At 42.3% G+C, this 15,155-nt stretch overlaps 1 non-coding gene across 1 annotated transcript; it reads right to left on the reverse strand.

Moving 5' to 3' along the window:
* Positions 1-13,743: 13,743 nt before the first annotated feature.
* On the reverse strand, positions 13,744-13,875 carry LOC127679536 (small nucleolar RNA SNORA17). Its single transcript, XR_007976836.1, has one exon. It is a non-coding gene; the product is annotated as a small nucleolar RNA SNORA17 (small nucleolar RNA).
* Between the last annotated feature and the right edge of the window lie 1,280 nt (positions 13,876-15,155).

The raw sequence follows: 15,155 nt of genomic DNA on the forward strand, positions 1-15,155 counted from the left end.
CTTCTTCCCTGGGAAGGCAGCCCAACTCTGGGACAAACTCAGAGCTCAGTGATTGGACTCCGGATTAAGACTGCACACAATGGCTCTTTATAAGGAGCCTGCTCGGGGTCTCTGTTCATAACACTCTCCGAACAGCATCAAAGCCACATTCTGACCTCCAACAGTACCATCCCATCCACCCTGCTGCCCACATCAGACATTGTTCTCACAGAGCATCACGAAGTCCTGTCAGACCCTCAGTCTAAGGGCCCCTGACATCTCTCAGTGCCCTTCTTGTGCTCTTCCCTGGGTCCACGCTGCCACTGTCTCTTACAGAAACTGTAACAATAACTTCTATCTACCCCGTCAGCTGGCCTTCCTACTCCACGTCATTAACCACCCCAGCATTCAAGGAAATCTTTTAAATAAAAAATGTTAGTAATGTCCTTTCTCTGCCTAAAATACAGCAATGGCCCTTCATCAGTCAGAGCGATTTTTAAGAATAAACAAAAAGCTACTTCCATTGTCCCTTGAGACCCTACAACATCGTAGGAAAAGATGAAAACTATGAAAAAAAGCTGAAGAATATTTGCAACGTATGCTCTCTCTCAGGAGTGGGAGGCAGAAGATGCTTTTAATGGGAAGTGGAAGCTATTGTGAAAGTGGATGGAAGGCCAAGCTGTAATTATGGGTACCTGTCACTTCCTCCCCTGATCTAATGCAAAGGGTTTCCCCACCTGATTCCTGGCTTGTTCGAGGGCTTAGAGTAGACAAACTCCATGAACTCTTCTTACTGCCAACATCCTGGAAAGGATTCAGACACTGTATTTCCTGGGAATCAGAAGAAAAAGTTCTAGCATCTATTGAAGACCTCCAGGTTCAACTCCTTTGTTAGTCTGCTCAGCTAACCTCTATAACCTCTATACCAAGCAGTTAAAAAGGTCTGGGAATCTTTCCCTGGGCCCTTTACAGCTAGCTGACAGAAAAAGGAAGTCAGAAGAGGGGATGGCCATGTGGCAGAATTTTAAGGTGTAGATATGAAAGAATCACGTCCCCTACCACCACATTCCAACAGCCAGAAATTAGTCATATCACTCCCGGGAAACCACAAGTTGTTCTGGGAAATTAAGGTTGGAGGAAAATGTTTTGTAAACACATCCTTTGAAACCCTAGCCTTTCCACCCTGTTGACTGACTTTGACTTTTAACTCACCAGGTGGAGTGGTGAGAAAAATGATCTCACCCCAAGCCAGAGTTCAAACTTTGAATTTTAAGTCCAGACTCACAGAAACAAAACACTTGATACACATCTTAATATAAATTGGGATCTACTTTTTCTTGCTTAATAAAAAAAGAAAGTCTTTTCTATGTGGACTCTTACTGGTGAATGATATAAAGAGATTTAATGATGAGTTATAGCCTTGACCTTAGAAGGAAAGCCAGAGATGTAATTAATTTAGTGGCTGTATAGTGCATCATCTTATGGCACGCAGTATACCTTTTGTAACTAGAAAACATGTGTGTGTGTGTGTGTGTGTGTGTGTGTGTGTGTGTGTGTGTGTGTGTGTGTACAAAAGTGCCAGGATGCAAAATGGCAAAGAAATCAGCAGAGATAGAGTCAGTATATAACCTTTCATAAATCAGGGAAAGTCTCCAAAGATGCTTGTCAAAAATCTGGAGAACAAGGAATTGGAGCATCCTAGGTTGCAACCTGTGTGGTCCCTTGTGGATAAAGCCTGTAAACATTTGCACTCCTTCCCAAGGGAGGGAGCTCAATTTCTCAGATGTCCAGCCTTTGTCAGGTCCCTTGCGCCAGGCTCTGTGCTTAACACCTGGATCTCATTTCAAGCCTCCAGTTACAGAGAAAGGGGATTTTACAGTGAGATTTTCCCAGTATGGTGCAGAATTTTCTGGAGATGGTAACTCACTTCGGTGGCAACCTTGGCAACAGAATTATCAAGGGTACCAGGAGGCTGGAAACCAAAGAGCAAAGGTGAACAGGCAGTCAAAGGGGGATTGCTGACACGGAGTAGACCTCAGTACTTGCCAAAATGTCTTCTAACAAATACATTCTCCTGTATCAGCTGTTCACTGGCAACTAAATTGATCTAGAACTTTCTTCCAAGTTAGTGATTCATCTTAAACAGGATAGCAAATGTATTCCTTAATTACCAGCACACCTTTCTACACTGGGTGTGGTTTCTGATGATGACGGCGATAATAGGAATGCTGGTATTTAGAAGCAAATGTCAGAACAAAAAGTGAAGGGAAAAGAACAAACTATGAAATAAGTTGCAGTAATTTCAATGATTTTTAAAATGCATTTAAGGAAAATAAAAAGGCAAGAAAAAGTTACCTGGTAAGTGGCAAAGTAAGCCATAGAGAAAAACTTTGTCTGTAGTTATAGTCCAGCCTCCCCTGGATCAAATGTGGCAGACAGGCAGTAGTCTCTCTCTCTCTCTCTCTCTCTCTCTCTCTCTCTCTCTCTCTCTCTCTCTCTCTCTCTCTCTCAGAAAGGAATAGAAAGAGGACGGAAGAGGAGAGGAATGAAATCAGGGTGGTATTGGTATCTATCATCTGGTGGTGGAACTGTAGCTAACTTGGATTCAGAGAGCCAGAGAATCCAAGCTTGTCCTATTTCCTATAAACACAAATAGACTGCACTCTGGTGGCTTCCAGCACGGAAACACTAACTATAGTTTGACTTGTTTCTGATGGATTGTTTTGGCTTGAATCTCAAATATCCTCCACGGGCTTCTGTTTTGTGTTTTGAACAATTAGTTCCCAGCTTGTGGCTCTATTTTGGAGGTAGCACCTAACTGGCTTCACTGGCTCCAGTAGGAGCTCTTGAAGGTTAACCTCACCTCTGACTCCAGCCTGCTTTCCCTGCTTCTGGACCTGTTCTGATGAGACTCAGCCACACTTCTGATACCATCATGGACTGAAATGCCCTGAAAACTATGGGTCAAAATAAACCCATTCTCCCTGAAGTTGTTCCTGTGGAGTATTTGGCCACAATGACAGAAAAAGTGGCAGAAAAGTGACAGAGAGACCTAAATTACTTTTTCTATTGGTTTTGCTTTAAGTAAAATTTATTCTTTCACAATTGTATACATGTAGATTATGTATTCTGATCACTCTTGCTCCATACCCTCTTCTATCTCCCTTCCACCCCATAAACTCACTCCTCTCTACTCTCTACAAGTCCCTTTCCTATGATCACATCTTTTTGCTTTGTGTTATATCCTACCAAGTTTATCCCGGGCTATATAAATCTTGGCCTTACCAGTGGGTACACAATTAAAGACCGTAAGTCCACCTCCCCAGCATCCACCATCAGCCCCTTCTTCCATCCTCATGACTCATTCACAGGCTCAGTCATGTGCACTCCCAGCAAAGACAGCTGCAGTTGCTGTGAGTCTGTGATATCTAGAAGACAGCACTTCCCAGCCTCACACTCTACCATGTTTCTTTTATATTCCTCCCATCCATGCATCATCTTCTTTTTTTTTTTTTTTATTTTTTTTTTTCATGCATCATCTTCTTACCATCCATGAAACATCTTCTTCTATGTTCCCTGAGCCTTAGAAGTAGTGATCTAACAGTCCTGCTTCCAGCTGAGCACACACACACACACACACACACACACACACACACTCTTATTCTCAGACTCTTGAGCTTGAGTTCTCTCCATTCACTATCATTCATTGCCAAGAGGGGGCTTCTCTAATCAAGACTGAGGGAAGATTTGTCTATAGGTATAAACATAAGTATTTCAAAGGCATTTTGATTCCATGTCAAAAGAGCAAAAGTAACAGTGGTAAGCTTCATTCTAGCATCTATGGCCACTCAGCCAGGAACTTTTGAGCAGGTTTGTTTGAAGTTCCAGGCATGAATTTCCTCTTCAAATCCTATCAGAGAGTGATGGGTCACTCCATAACATTCACAACACTGTTGCACTATCTTGCCTAGCACATTGGAACATAGCTTTCAGGGGTCACAGACACATAAGATTATTGATGACTTTTCTAGCCCCACAGCCTACATAGAAGCTCTGCCACCATGTACGGTAGCCAGGAGGGGGGGAGCTTATAGTCCATCTCTGGAGTGAATTCTCTAGAACCTGGAACCAGTATATACAGTGTCCTCTGCAATAGGATCTTACCATCAAGTCAATAGCAATAGTCAGTGTGAAAGGCCCTTTGAGGTCTTTCTAACCAACAAATAATAGGGAGGGAAATATCTCATCTCTGACACCAACATGGTCATTTGACCGACCCTGGCTTCTGAGATTGTCATTTTCCACCCGTGTACACAATTTTGTAACACACTCTTTTCAATATCTTATTAATAAATAAATAAATAAAACATTTATTTATTAATAAATAGAAGGGCAGAGTGACAGATCCAAGGACAACTTTCAGGATTCAGCTCTCTCCCTCCACCATGGGACCTAGGAATTGAACTCAGATCGTCAGGCCTGCACATACATACCTGTGTGGCAAGTTTATGTGCTCAACAATCTCACCAGCCCTTAAGTGTCATGCTTAGTTAGCTTATAGAGTAGTAGCTTATGTCTTCTTTTTATATTCTTAGTTTTGGTTCCTCACCCCAAACCTCTTCCCTTCTTTCGTCTACCCATCACCTTCTCCATTTAAACCTTACCAGCCCAGCACTTTCTCCACTCAATTTCCATTCCATATGAGTGACTTGTGTCTTTAAACATTTTATAATGTAAACTAAAGCTTGAGCTAATCCACCCTAAGCCAGATCTCCGTGTGCTCTCACTAGCGTATGTAAGTTTCTCAGAGCTTATAATTATTTTGTCCATTGATGTATATCGGATATGTAGAAAGATCCACAGCCCTATGTAGGTGATAAATAAATACTTGCTGAATGAATGGATACATGAATATTCTATCCCTGGCATTTGGTTTAAAGACATATTTAAGGGTTAAGAATGTAACTAAGTGGTGAATGCTTGCCTAGCATTTACAAGACCCCAGATTAAATTCCCAGTGTTGTGAGAAAGAAAACAAGGAAGACATACAGAAATCAGTGTGTTCATGTTCCATGCCAGACATGTTCTTTTTTTTTTTTTGCTAGATAAATTTAATAGCTCAAAATTAACAAAGGCAAAAATACATATCAAAATGCAATTTCAGATAGAGATAACATAAATTAACAATATAAATTCTTTTTAATTAAAAAAATTTTTTATTAAATAGCCATGTTCTAACCATCGTCCATGCCTCAGGATAAGACTGTTCATGGTTAGCACATTTGTCATCTGGACACATCAGACTCCTGGGTCTTTTTTGGGCAGGGGGGGGTCTCTCATTCTTCCCCATTACATCACTACCTAATGGAAACATTCAGATGCCATGTCAACACCATGTGACACCTTGTGTCAGTGACTAACAAAATATTAGGTGTGCGTGTTCACCATACAAGGTAAGCTAGTACTAAAAGCAACAGACTTCAGACTTATGTGATTGAAGTTTGAAATTATGATCATAAATTACAAATTCTTACTGTGTGGGGAAATCAGAGTGTCTATACTGACAAGATGACTGAAATCTCAGAGTCACAAGCAAATTTCTCCAGATGTTGATTACACTTCTGCCCAAAAAAACTTTGCCAGAGAATCAGGGAGTGTATTATCATTATAAAAGAAAGCAGTTATAGTTGGCAGCAGGTAGGAGTCCCAAAGGTTTAGCACTGAGATGCGTTTGTCAGGTATGTAAGTTACCAGAATGTACTTCTCTTGCAATTAGTGCTTGCACATACATTTGGGAACCAACTTTCTTTCACAATGCCTCTCAAGACAGCAGAAACAATCTGTCAAAGTAGAATTTGAGTTGGTTCCCTTTGTCTTCCTTATGATCTCAGAGCCATCCTTCAAAGCGATAGGGTTTACATATAGTCAGCACTCCGCACACACTTGTAGAATGGAGTAAAACACACACCGCAATGACCATGAACTTACAGAATTGATTCAAACACTTGGCAAGTCAAGCCAAGTAAATATATCTGTTCAGAACACAGAGATGTAAGACACGTTGCTAGAAAGAATACAAATCAGAAAAGAGTAAAAGTGTCATTGATTCGATGAGAATTAAATGATGTAAGAAAAGTCAGTCCCTGCTGAGATTTTCTTCATTGTCAATTGCTGCCTGTTGAGGTCTGTCCTATGGTCCTGTTTGGGGCTCAGAAATTGATGCTGTTGACTGAAGCAGTTTCTGACATCTTCCTGGTTAATCTCTCACCATGTATTCTCCTTGATTCAAGGTACCAGAAGCAGTTCTCTGCCTCCCATTCTCCTGTCTCTCACTATGCATGCTCTGATCAAATCATAAGAACTAAGATCCTTCTTCCTCAGAACTGATTATAGAAACCAGACGACCTTTTCCTAAGGGATACTAATACAACCTAAGAGTCAGCACCTCAACCTTCCCTGTATTTTCTGTAAAAGTGTTGATGAAAAATTCTCTAAATTTCTTGTCTGATAGTGTCATATGACCCTGATTACAGAACAATTCTGCTTATACCAGGAAGGAAGGAAGGAAGGAAGGAAGGAAGGAAGGAAGGAAGGAAGGAAGGAAGGAAGGCTGCACAAAAAGATGTAGAAGCATCTAAATGAACAGTTTGAACACAGTCCATCCCCTCTGTCTAGTGTCAGATTACAGGTCCAGTGATATTTTTATGTGATTTTCTATGCTCCATCCAACCAATGCATAAAAACTGGATGACTGACTATGTATCTTTGGGTCTTTGAGTCAAAGCCTCTTGTGTTTATGTAAACCATTTATTATGTTTTCCCCTGTTGAACTTTCTGTTGTCATTTTATCTCAGCAGAGCAAATATATCTGTTTCAGAAGTAATACCTGGACTATCTTCATTAGCTACTATGCTAGCTAGATTCTTCTACCTATAGAGCCTCAGTTAGTCCTCACAACACTACAATATAAGTAATGCTAGGCCAGCTCCCCTAAGGTGGCAGTAAGTTCTGCATACAGCCAGGTCCACATCCTCCCTGGCTCCATTGCTGTCTTCTGAAATGGCGTAAGGTTTCGAATACCCTCATCCAACAGCCCTTCCACACAGTCTTATTTTTTTCAACTTCTTTCTTTTGAAATAAAGGCCAGAGAGATAAATAAGCAGGGGCAAGATGGTTCCTAGTTCGAGACCAGAAGCTAGCTTCCATTCCTTTCCCATCCACTCCTACCCAGAAGACAAAACTGTACCTCAGAACTTTGCTGTCTTTCTGTTGAGAGAGGCCTGAGGTACCACCATGCTTCTCCACTACTCATCTCCTCAGGCACATTGGGTGGACTTGGTCACATCTCCAGCACAATGTGGAACCCTGGAAATGGCCATTCTCCGTGCTCTGCTACCCAAATGGAAATGAGAAAACCTAAAGCACTAGGAGACTCACCCAGGAGCCAGCAGCCATGAAAGACACTTCCCCCTGGTAGCCATGTGGGTTCCTAGACCTCTCAAAGGATTTGTTCTAAGGAAATGGGATAGAGGTGTGACTGTCTGGAGGAATTAAGAGGAAAGAAAAGGAGAAGAGGCCAAGGGTACCCAGAGGCCCAGAGTGAAAACTACAAGTCAACCTGCTGGGTCAGGCATGCTCAGAGCCAAAGGGGATTCTTTCCTCTCTGCCTTTAGTAGTTCATGATCCTGATGGGCTAACCTACAACCAAACAGATAATACAGTTCTCGTAAGAAAAGGGAAGCTCAGGATGTGGCTGGAGACAGGCCTGGGGGCTGCTGCTCCAGCAGGCCATTTCCTGACACAAAGATAACATTTTCAGTTGTCTCCTTTGCAGATAAGAGTGGGAGGAGGCAAGAGAAAGTTGTGGCTCTTTTCTGTGGTGTGTGTGTGTGTGTGTGTGTGTGTGTGTGTGTGTGTGTGTGTGTGTGTTCTCCTCTTTTGTGTGTGTGTTCTCCTCTTTTGTGTGTATGTTCTCCTCTTTGGATTAATTAATGTCACTACCTCCTCAAACAAGATCACATTATTTTCATCCCATTAATGTGTGGATGCCATCAAAAGATAAATATTTTTCAAGCATCCTGAAATTCATGACATTGGTCTCTACCTGTTTCCTCAGGGAAACCAACCATCCTTCATGTGGTTGTTGTTTGCACTAAATGAAGTCAGTGTGAATAGTGCTCAGGACAGTGCTTGGCACCTGCTAAATGCTCAATGGAAGTCAGTATAACTATGCCAGACCCAGCTGTGCTGCTTTTAAATAATATTCATTACAGTAAAGATTCATGCACGCCATTTGACAGAGTAGCTTGTAAGAGTGGAAAGTTTTACAGAAAAAAAAAAAAGATCAGGATCAGAAGAAGAAATAGATAGCCCTGATGATTACAGCTAGTTAGTGCAGTCTGTCACAGCATTCACCAGAGCCATCATAGCTAGTACACTCATCAGGAAACCAAATCCCTTCTCTACAAGCTCCTAATAGAGTCACCAAGTTTCCACTACAAGCATTCCCTGAACAGTCTCTGCCCACAGCATCAAGGACCACATTCTGGAAAACAAAGACTCTTCCCTCTAATCTCCCACCCACTTGTAGCTCATTGGCCAGAGCACACACAGCTGAGCTTACAACAGTAGCACAGAGGTGGGTGGTGAGTGACAGGCACAGGACAGCAAGACTCCACAGTACAAAACACACGGCAATGACTTCCCAGGAAGGCAGCAGAAACACACAGAAGGGCACATCAGGGATAGGGAACACACGGACATTGATGTAAACAGTTGGTCTTCTCAAGCTGGAGGCCCTGTTAGCACTTCTCACTAGGAGAGAAGGAAGCATGAGAACAAATACAGCCAAGAAATCAGGATAATGATAAGATCAGTGGAGCAGCTAGAACAGAAGTCTTCCGCCACCATTGGCACCAGGGAGCAGGGGAAACTCCACAGCCTTTTGTGCACAGCCCTCCAGGAGAGCATGATCTCCCAGCAGCTCTTTCACTTCTAAGAACAAAGGTGAGATCTCCACCTTCTCACTGGAGGGGACCAGCTAGGATCACATAGGGCCTAAGATCAGTGGAGAAGCTAGGACAGAAGTCTTCCTGCCACCATTTGCACCAGGAAACCTGGAAACTCCACAGCCTTCTGGACATAGCCCGCCAGGAGAGAGTGATCTCCCAGCAGCACTTTCACTTCTGAGTGCAAAGGGGACCAGCTAGGAAAACACAGAGCATAAGATCAGTGGAGCAGCTGGGACTGAAGTCTTCCCACTGCCATTTGCACCAGGGAGCCAGGTGGCTCCATGGCTTTCTGTGCACAGACCCTGATAGAAGAGAGTTGGTCTCCCAGGAGTACAGACACAGGCTTACAGGCCCACAGGAGGGACAAACTCTAGCCAGAGACAACAATACCAACTAGCACCAGAGATAACCAGATGGCGAAAGGCAAGCACAAGAACCCTATCAACAGAAACCAAGGCCACATGGCAACATCAGAACCCAGTTCTCCCACCACAGCAAGTCCCGGATACCCCAACACACTGGAAAAACAAGAGTTGGATTTAAAATCGTATCATATGATGCTGATAGAGGGCTTCAAGAAGGATTTAAATAACTTCCTTAAAGAAATACAGGAGAACATCAGTCAACATGTAAAAGCCCTTAAAGAGGAAACACAGAAATCCCTTAAAGAAATACAGGTTATGGGTCAACAGGCAGAAGCCCTTAAAGAAGAAACACAAAAATCCCTTAAAGAATTACAGGAAAGCACAAGCAATCAAGTGAAGGAACTGAACAACACCATCCAGGATCTAAAAGTGGAAGTAGAAACAATAAAGAAATCACAAAGTGAGATACCTCTGGAGATAGAAAACCTTGGAAAGAATTCAGGAGTCATAGATGCAAGCATCAACAGCAGAATATAAGAGATATAAGAAAGAACATCAGGTGCTGAAGATACCATAGAAAATATTGACTCAACAGTCAAAGAAAATGCAAAAATGCATAAAGCTGGTAACCCAAAACAACCAGGAACTCCAGGACACAATGAGAAGACTAAACCTAAGGATTATAGGTATAGAGGAGAGCAAGGATTTACATCTTAAAGGCCCAGTAAATATCTTCAACAAAATTGTAGAAGAAAACTTCCCTAACCTAGAGAAAGAGATGACCATGAACAAACAAGAAGCCTTCAGAACTCCAAACAGACTAGACTAGAACAGAAAGTCTTCCCAGCACATAATAATCAAAACACCAAATTCACTAAACAAAGAAATAATATTAAAAGCAGTAAGGGAAAAAGGGCAAGTAACTTATAAAGGCAGACCTATCAGAATCACACCAAACTTCTCACCAGAGACGATAAAAGCTAGAAGATCCTGGACAGACCTCATACAGACTCTAAGAGAACACAAATGCCAGCCCAGGCTACTATACCCAGAAAACTCTCAATCATCCTAAATTGAGAAACCAAGATATCCCATGATAAAACCAAATTTATACAACAATGTTCACAAATCCAGCCCTACAAAGGATAATAGATGAAAAATGGTAACTCATGGAGGGAAACTGCACCCTAGAAAGAGCAAGAAAGTAATCTTCTTCCAACAAACCCAAAAGAAGATAACCACACAAACATAAAAATAACATTAAAAATAGCAGGAAGCAACAATCACTATTCCTAAATATCTCTTAACAACAATGGACTCAACTCCCCAATAAAAAGACATAGACTAAGGAAATATTTCTCATGTAAATCTTCAATTTTATCAGAAAATGTTTGTAATTCCCCTTTTAATTAATTTTGTAATGTTTTTATGTCTACCATTTTATCTGAATTATCTTTCATGATACTTTTCAATTTTAATGTCTTTCTCTATACTTCCTCTATTTTATAAGAAATGTTTTCAATGTAAATCTTTGATTTTATCACAAATGTTTCTAATTCCATCTTCAATTGATTTAGAAAGAGGTTTTATATCTACCATTTTATATGTAAAATTTTCCATGAAATAATCAATTTTAGCATGTCTATATATTTTTTGAATTTTACCAGAAATATTTTCCATGTAAATTTTCAATATTATCTGAAAATGTTTATAGTTCCACCTTCAATCAACTTAGAATTAGCTTTATGCCTATCATTTTATCTGCATAATTTTCATGAAAATCTTTTAATATGTTTTTCTATATATTTGTTCAATTTTCTCAGAAATATAAATCTTCAAGTTTATCAAAAAATGTTTATAATTCCACTTTCAATCAACTTAGGAATACTTTTATGCCTACCATTATTACATCTATATAAAATTTTCCATGATAATCTTCAATTCTAACTTGTTTTTCTACATTTTTCTACAATTTTATCAGAAATATTTTCCACATAAATCTTCAATTCTATCATAAAATGTTTCTATCCTATATCTCAATTAATTTGGCAATGTTTTACATAGCTACTACTTTATTCTTTAATTTTCCATGAAAAGTGTCAATTTTAACATGTTTATCTGAAATATTGTTCAATTTTTAATTTTATCAAAAAAAAAAAAAAAAGAAATCAGGATGCAATTGCTTGTGAGGACATTGAGATGTCCCACCATGTATAGATACCATCCTTCAAAAGGAAATCTCAAAAAGCCCCTTGATGTGTGGCCCAAACACCTGCAGGGAAAGCAACGCTGCTCTATTCTAGGAGCTTGGGGACCAGCAGATGACAGGGAGCTTCCTTAGCATCTTACTTATCCTTCTTGCCCAGCACCAAGGAACCGAGACTAAGGCTCAGGAACACGGACTCCAGCCCTTGCTCTGCAGCATCCACAGCTGCCACCAGTACATGTGTCTCAAGTCCAAAGTTAGGAAGGACATCTGGAGAATTTTGAAACATTACTTGCTTACCTTGTCCTCCTGCAGCTGGCTGTTTCTCTGTGGCTTCTGTCTGGATGTTCAACTCTTCTGTCTTCCCAGTGCCAGTCTCTATGGCAAAGAAAAGATGTAGGGTCGGTGAGCACCTGTGGTACCCAGAGCACTCCCCATGGTGGTCTTTCTCAGGCATCCAATACAGCTGACTGGTCTCTGCCAGACTCTTGCCTTTCCCAGGCCCCTCACAGCTGAACTGCTACAGTCTCTTTGCCCTTTTACCCAGTGTGCCCACAGCAGTGGCATCTGTCCCCTTGGTGTTACAGACTCTTGTTTGCCTGCATACTATGTAAGAGAACTGTCACCAGGTGGGGGATGGGAAAGCCATGCCTGTAAAGGGAACAGGCTAGGAAAGTCTAGGGAGCCTCCTCCAAAGCTGTGAAATGCTCCCATGTGACACAGATTTCTACCTCACAAGGGCACTGGTATGGAGGAAGAGTGGAAGTGCAAGCCAAGCTCTGCATATAAACTCCTTTGCCACAACCTGGTGAGTGGATTGACGGATTTCGGGTTTTTAAGTAGACTATCTTTTTTTTAACTTTTTATTGGGCTCTTTGTGACTAGTGTATTCATCAGGGAACCAAATCCCTTCTCTCCAAACTCCAAATGGAGTCACCAAGATCCCTCACAACTTGTACCTCATGTACCTCATTCTTACTCATCCTCCCTCCCTCCCTACAAACCCTTGAAACCTCCCTACCACGGAGGTAAAGAGTGTCATTGTGAAAGCTATAGTGCGTTACAGTGTGTCCCATAGTACACCGTTGTACCCATGCTGCTTTGCTTGTTTATGTTCATTGGAATGACTCCTTGGTCTGGGATGAGGCTTCTGGCTTCTGCCACTCTATCAGTACTGGATCCTCACTGGCACTCGTCTGTCTTGGATATCCTCTTGTTGCCCTGTGTCATAGAGATCCTGTAGTTTTAGATCTGTGGAACTGGCTGCTTCATGCACTATTCATGTACTCAATGGAGTAGATGTTGGGCAGTCTGATGGCTTTCCTGTTCCTGAAGCCTCAGGGCTGACCCACCAGTATCTCCCACAACCGGGGCCAGCGCTACCATGCTTGTGTCTTCGTTGCCAGCTCACCTACAACTCCCAAAATATATGAGGTCACTCTTTCAAGTCCCACAGCTGGCTAGGGACAAGGTCAGCTCTCCCATGGTGCCCAGGTGAGGGGTGAGGCCAGTTTTACGCAGCTCTCAGACATGAACATGTCCTTAGGCAACAGTTTAGACCAGAAACAGCTGCCTGGCCTTTGGCAGTAACAGACCCCTGCTGCTGCAGGGCCATGGACCCAGACGTGGTCCCTATCACAACACAGGTCAGGAACCCACCATGGTCCTTGGTGGCCTTGCTGGCTTCTCATATCTGGCTGTCCCTCACCACCCTGGAGTGTCAGTTCTGCCTCTTTCCATCTTCCCACATCCTTCTGCTTCTCTTTCATTGCCATTTCTCTGCCACTTACTTCCTCCTCTTAGTGGCACCTGGGGTCTCTGAGTGTCTAAGGTTATCTCAAGAGTAGGCTCTGGAGTGCTATGCCCTCTTGTGCATTTTGGTACCAAACAGGGGTCATAGCACAGGCATGGTCTGCTCCCTCAGGCCTGGGCAGCACTGGACTGGTGGCCATCTTAGGTGAGCTCCATGGAGACAGTCTAGTGGTCATCTCCAGCTAGCTCCTCACTTGGCCCAACCAAATGGCCCCTTTTGAGGGCTTTCTGTCTTGGGTTCACTCCAGCCTGGGGCCTGTGGTACTAGGAGGGATTCTTCTAATCTTCAGCTTATTCCCTCATCGTGGGAGCCCATGCAGACCTGCCTGGTGCTGGACTGCTGGTTATCTCAGCCTCGCCTCTTTCAGGATATGCTAGGCTACTAATCATTCAGATGTTCACAGATCAGAACACTGAGCATAGACATAGCCTCTCTCCTCTCTGCCACCTACTGATGCCCATGTGACACAGCAGCCACACCTAAAATGCCTCTAGAGGCAAGGGACAAGCAAACTCAAGGAGGATAAGTAACATGACTAAGCTTCCAACCAAGGCCACTCGGTCTTAAGCAGTTGAAATTGAACATGGCTTTCGGCAGACCTAGCACATAAGCTTCCTTCCCACAACAACCATCCTAGGTGTACGGTCAGAAAAGTTAAGAAAGGAATTCTGAAGTGAATCTGTTCCAACAGACATGTTTCTGAGTTCGTATGTAATATCCAGTTTTATGTGATTTAAAACAGCTGGGTGGTGCCGGCACATGCCTTTAATCCCAGCCCTCAGGAGGTAGAGGCAGGAGGCTCTGTGAGTTCGAAGCCAACCTGGTCTACAGAGCAAAATTAAGGACAGCCAGGGCTACACAGACAAACCCTTCTTGAGAAAAACAAAATGAAAACAATAACAATAGCATAAACTTGTAGTGATTTGAATGAGAATAGACCCCAAATGTTCATATATTTAAGGTTAGTTTATCTAGTTGGTGGATTTTCCTTTAGGAAGGATTATAAAGTGTGGCTTTGCTGGAAGAGGTGTGTCACTGTGGGGTGGGCTTTGTGGTTTCAAAAGCCCATCCCCTTTCCCCCACCCCCGGCTTCCTAATTGTGACTCAGATGTAAGCTCTCAGTGACTGCTCCCGTGCCATGCCTGTCTGCCCTGCCTTCTGCCATGTTCCTCACCACCATGGACTCACTTTCTGCAACAGTAAGCTAGCCTTTTTTCATAAACTGCATTGGTCATGGTGTCAGTTTACAGCAATAGAAATGTAACTAGGACAAAGCTGTTCTCTCACCATCTTTTAGAGATTTTATGTAACTGTAACATGGATACAGAGAAATAAATCATGCACTCTAGTACCCCTAAAGTCCAAAACTAAATGGGATGGATAGTGACTCCCCACACATGATGGCTCTGGCATACGGCATACTTTCTGCTCATCACTAGGCCACAATAGAAAGGGACGAGAAAAGCTGATTGGAGACCAACTGGATGAACACGATCTGCTGAGCATCAGTTCACCAGCCTATCAGCTGACTTTTGTTCTTTTGGCTTGCCAAATTCTTATCGTAGTAACATTCTCTAACATTCACAGAAGTTTGTATCTCATTGAAACCACCCAGTCTATATTTTTAGAGTACTTAAATTATGTATATATTTTGAGTTTCAAATATTGCATCTATCACAAATGTCAGAGGTTTTATTAAATGAGGTGTTTTCTTGTTTAATTTGTATATATTTACTTGACTTGCACAACCCTCCCCACAACAAATGCTCAGTCTTACACAC

This window comes from Apodemus sylvaticus, chromosome 2 (genome assembly GCF_947179515.1).
Source record: "Apodemus sylvaticus chromosome 2, mApoSyl1.1, whole genome shotgun sequence".
Lineage (NCBI taxonomy): Eukaryota > Metazoa > Chordata > Mammalia > Rodentia > Muridae > Apodemus > Apodemus sylvaticus.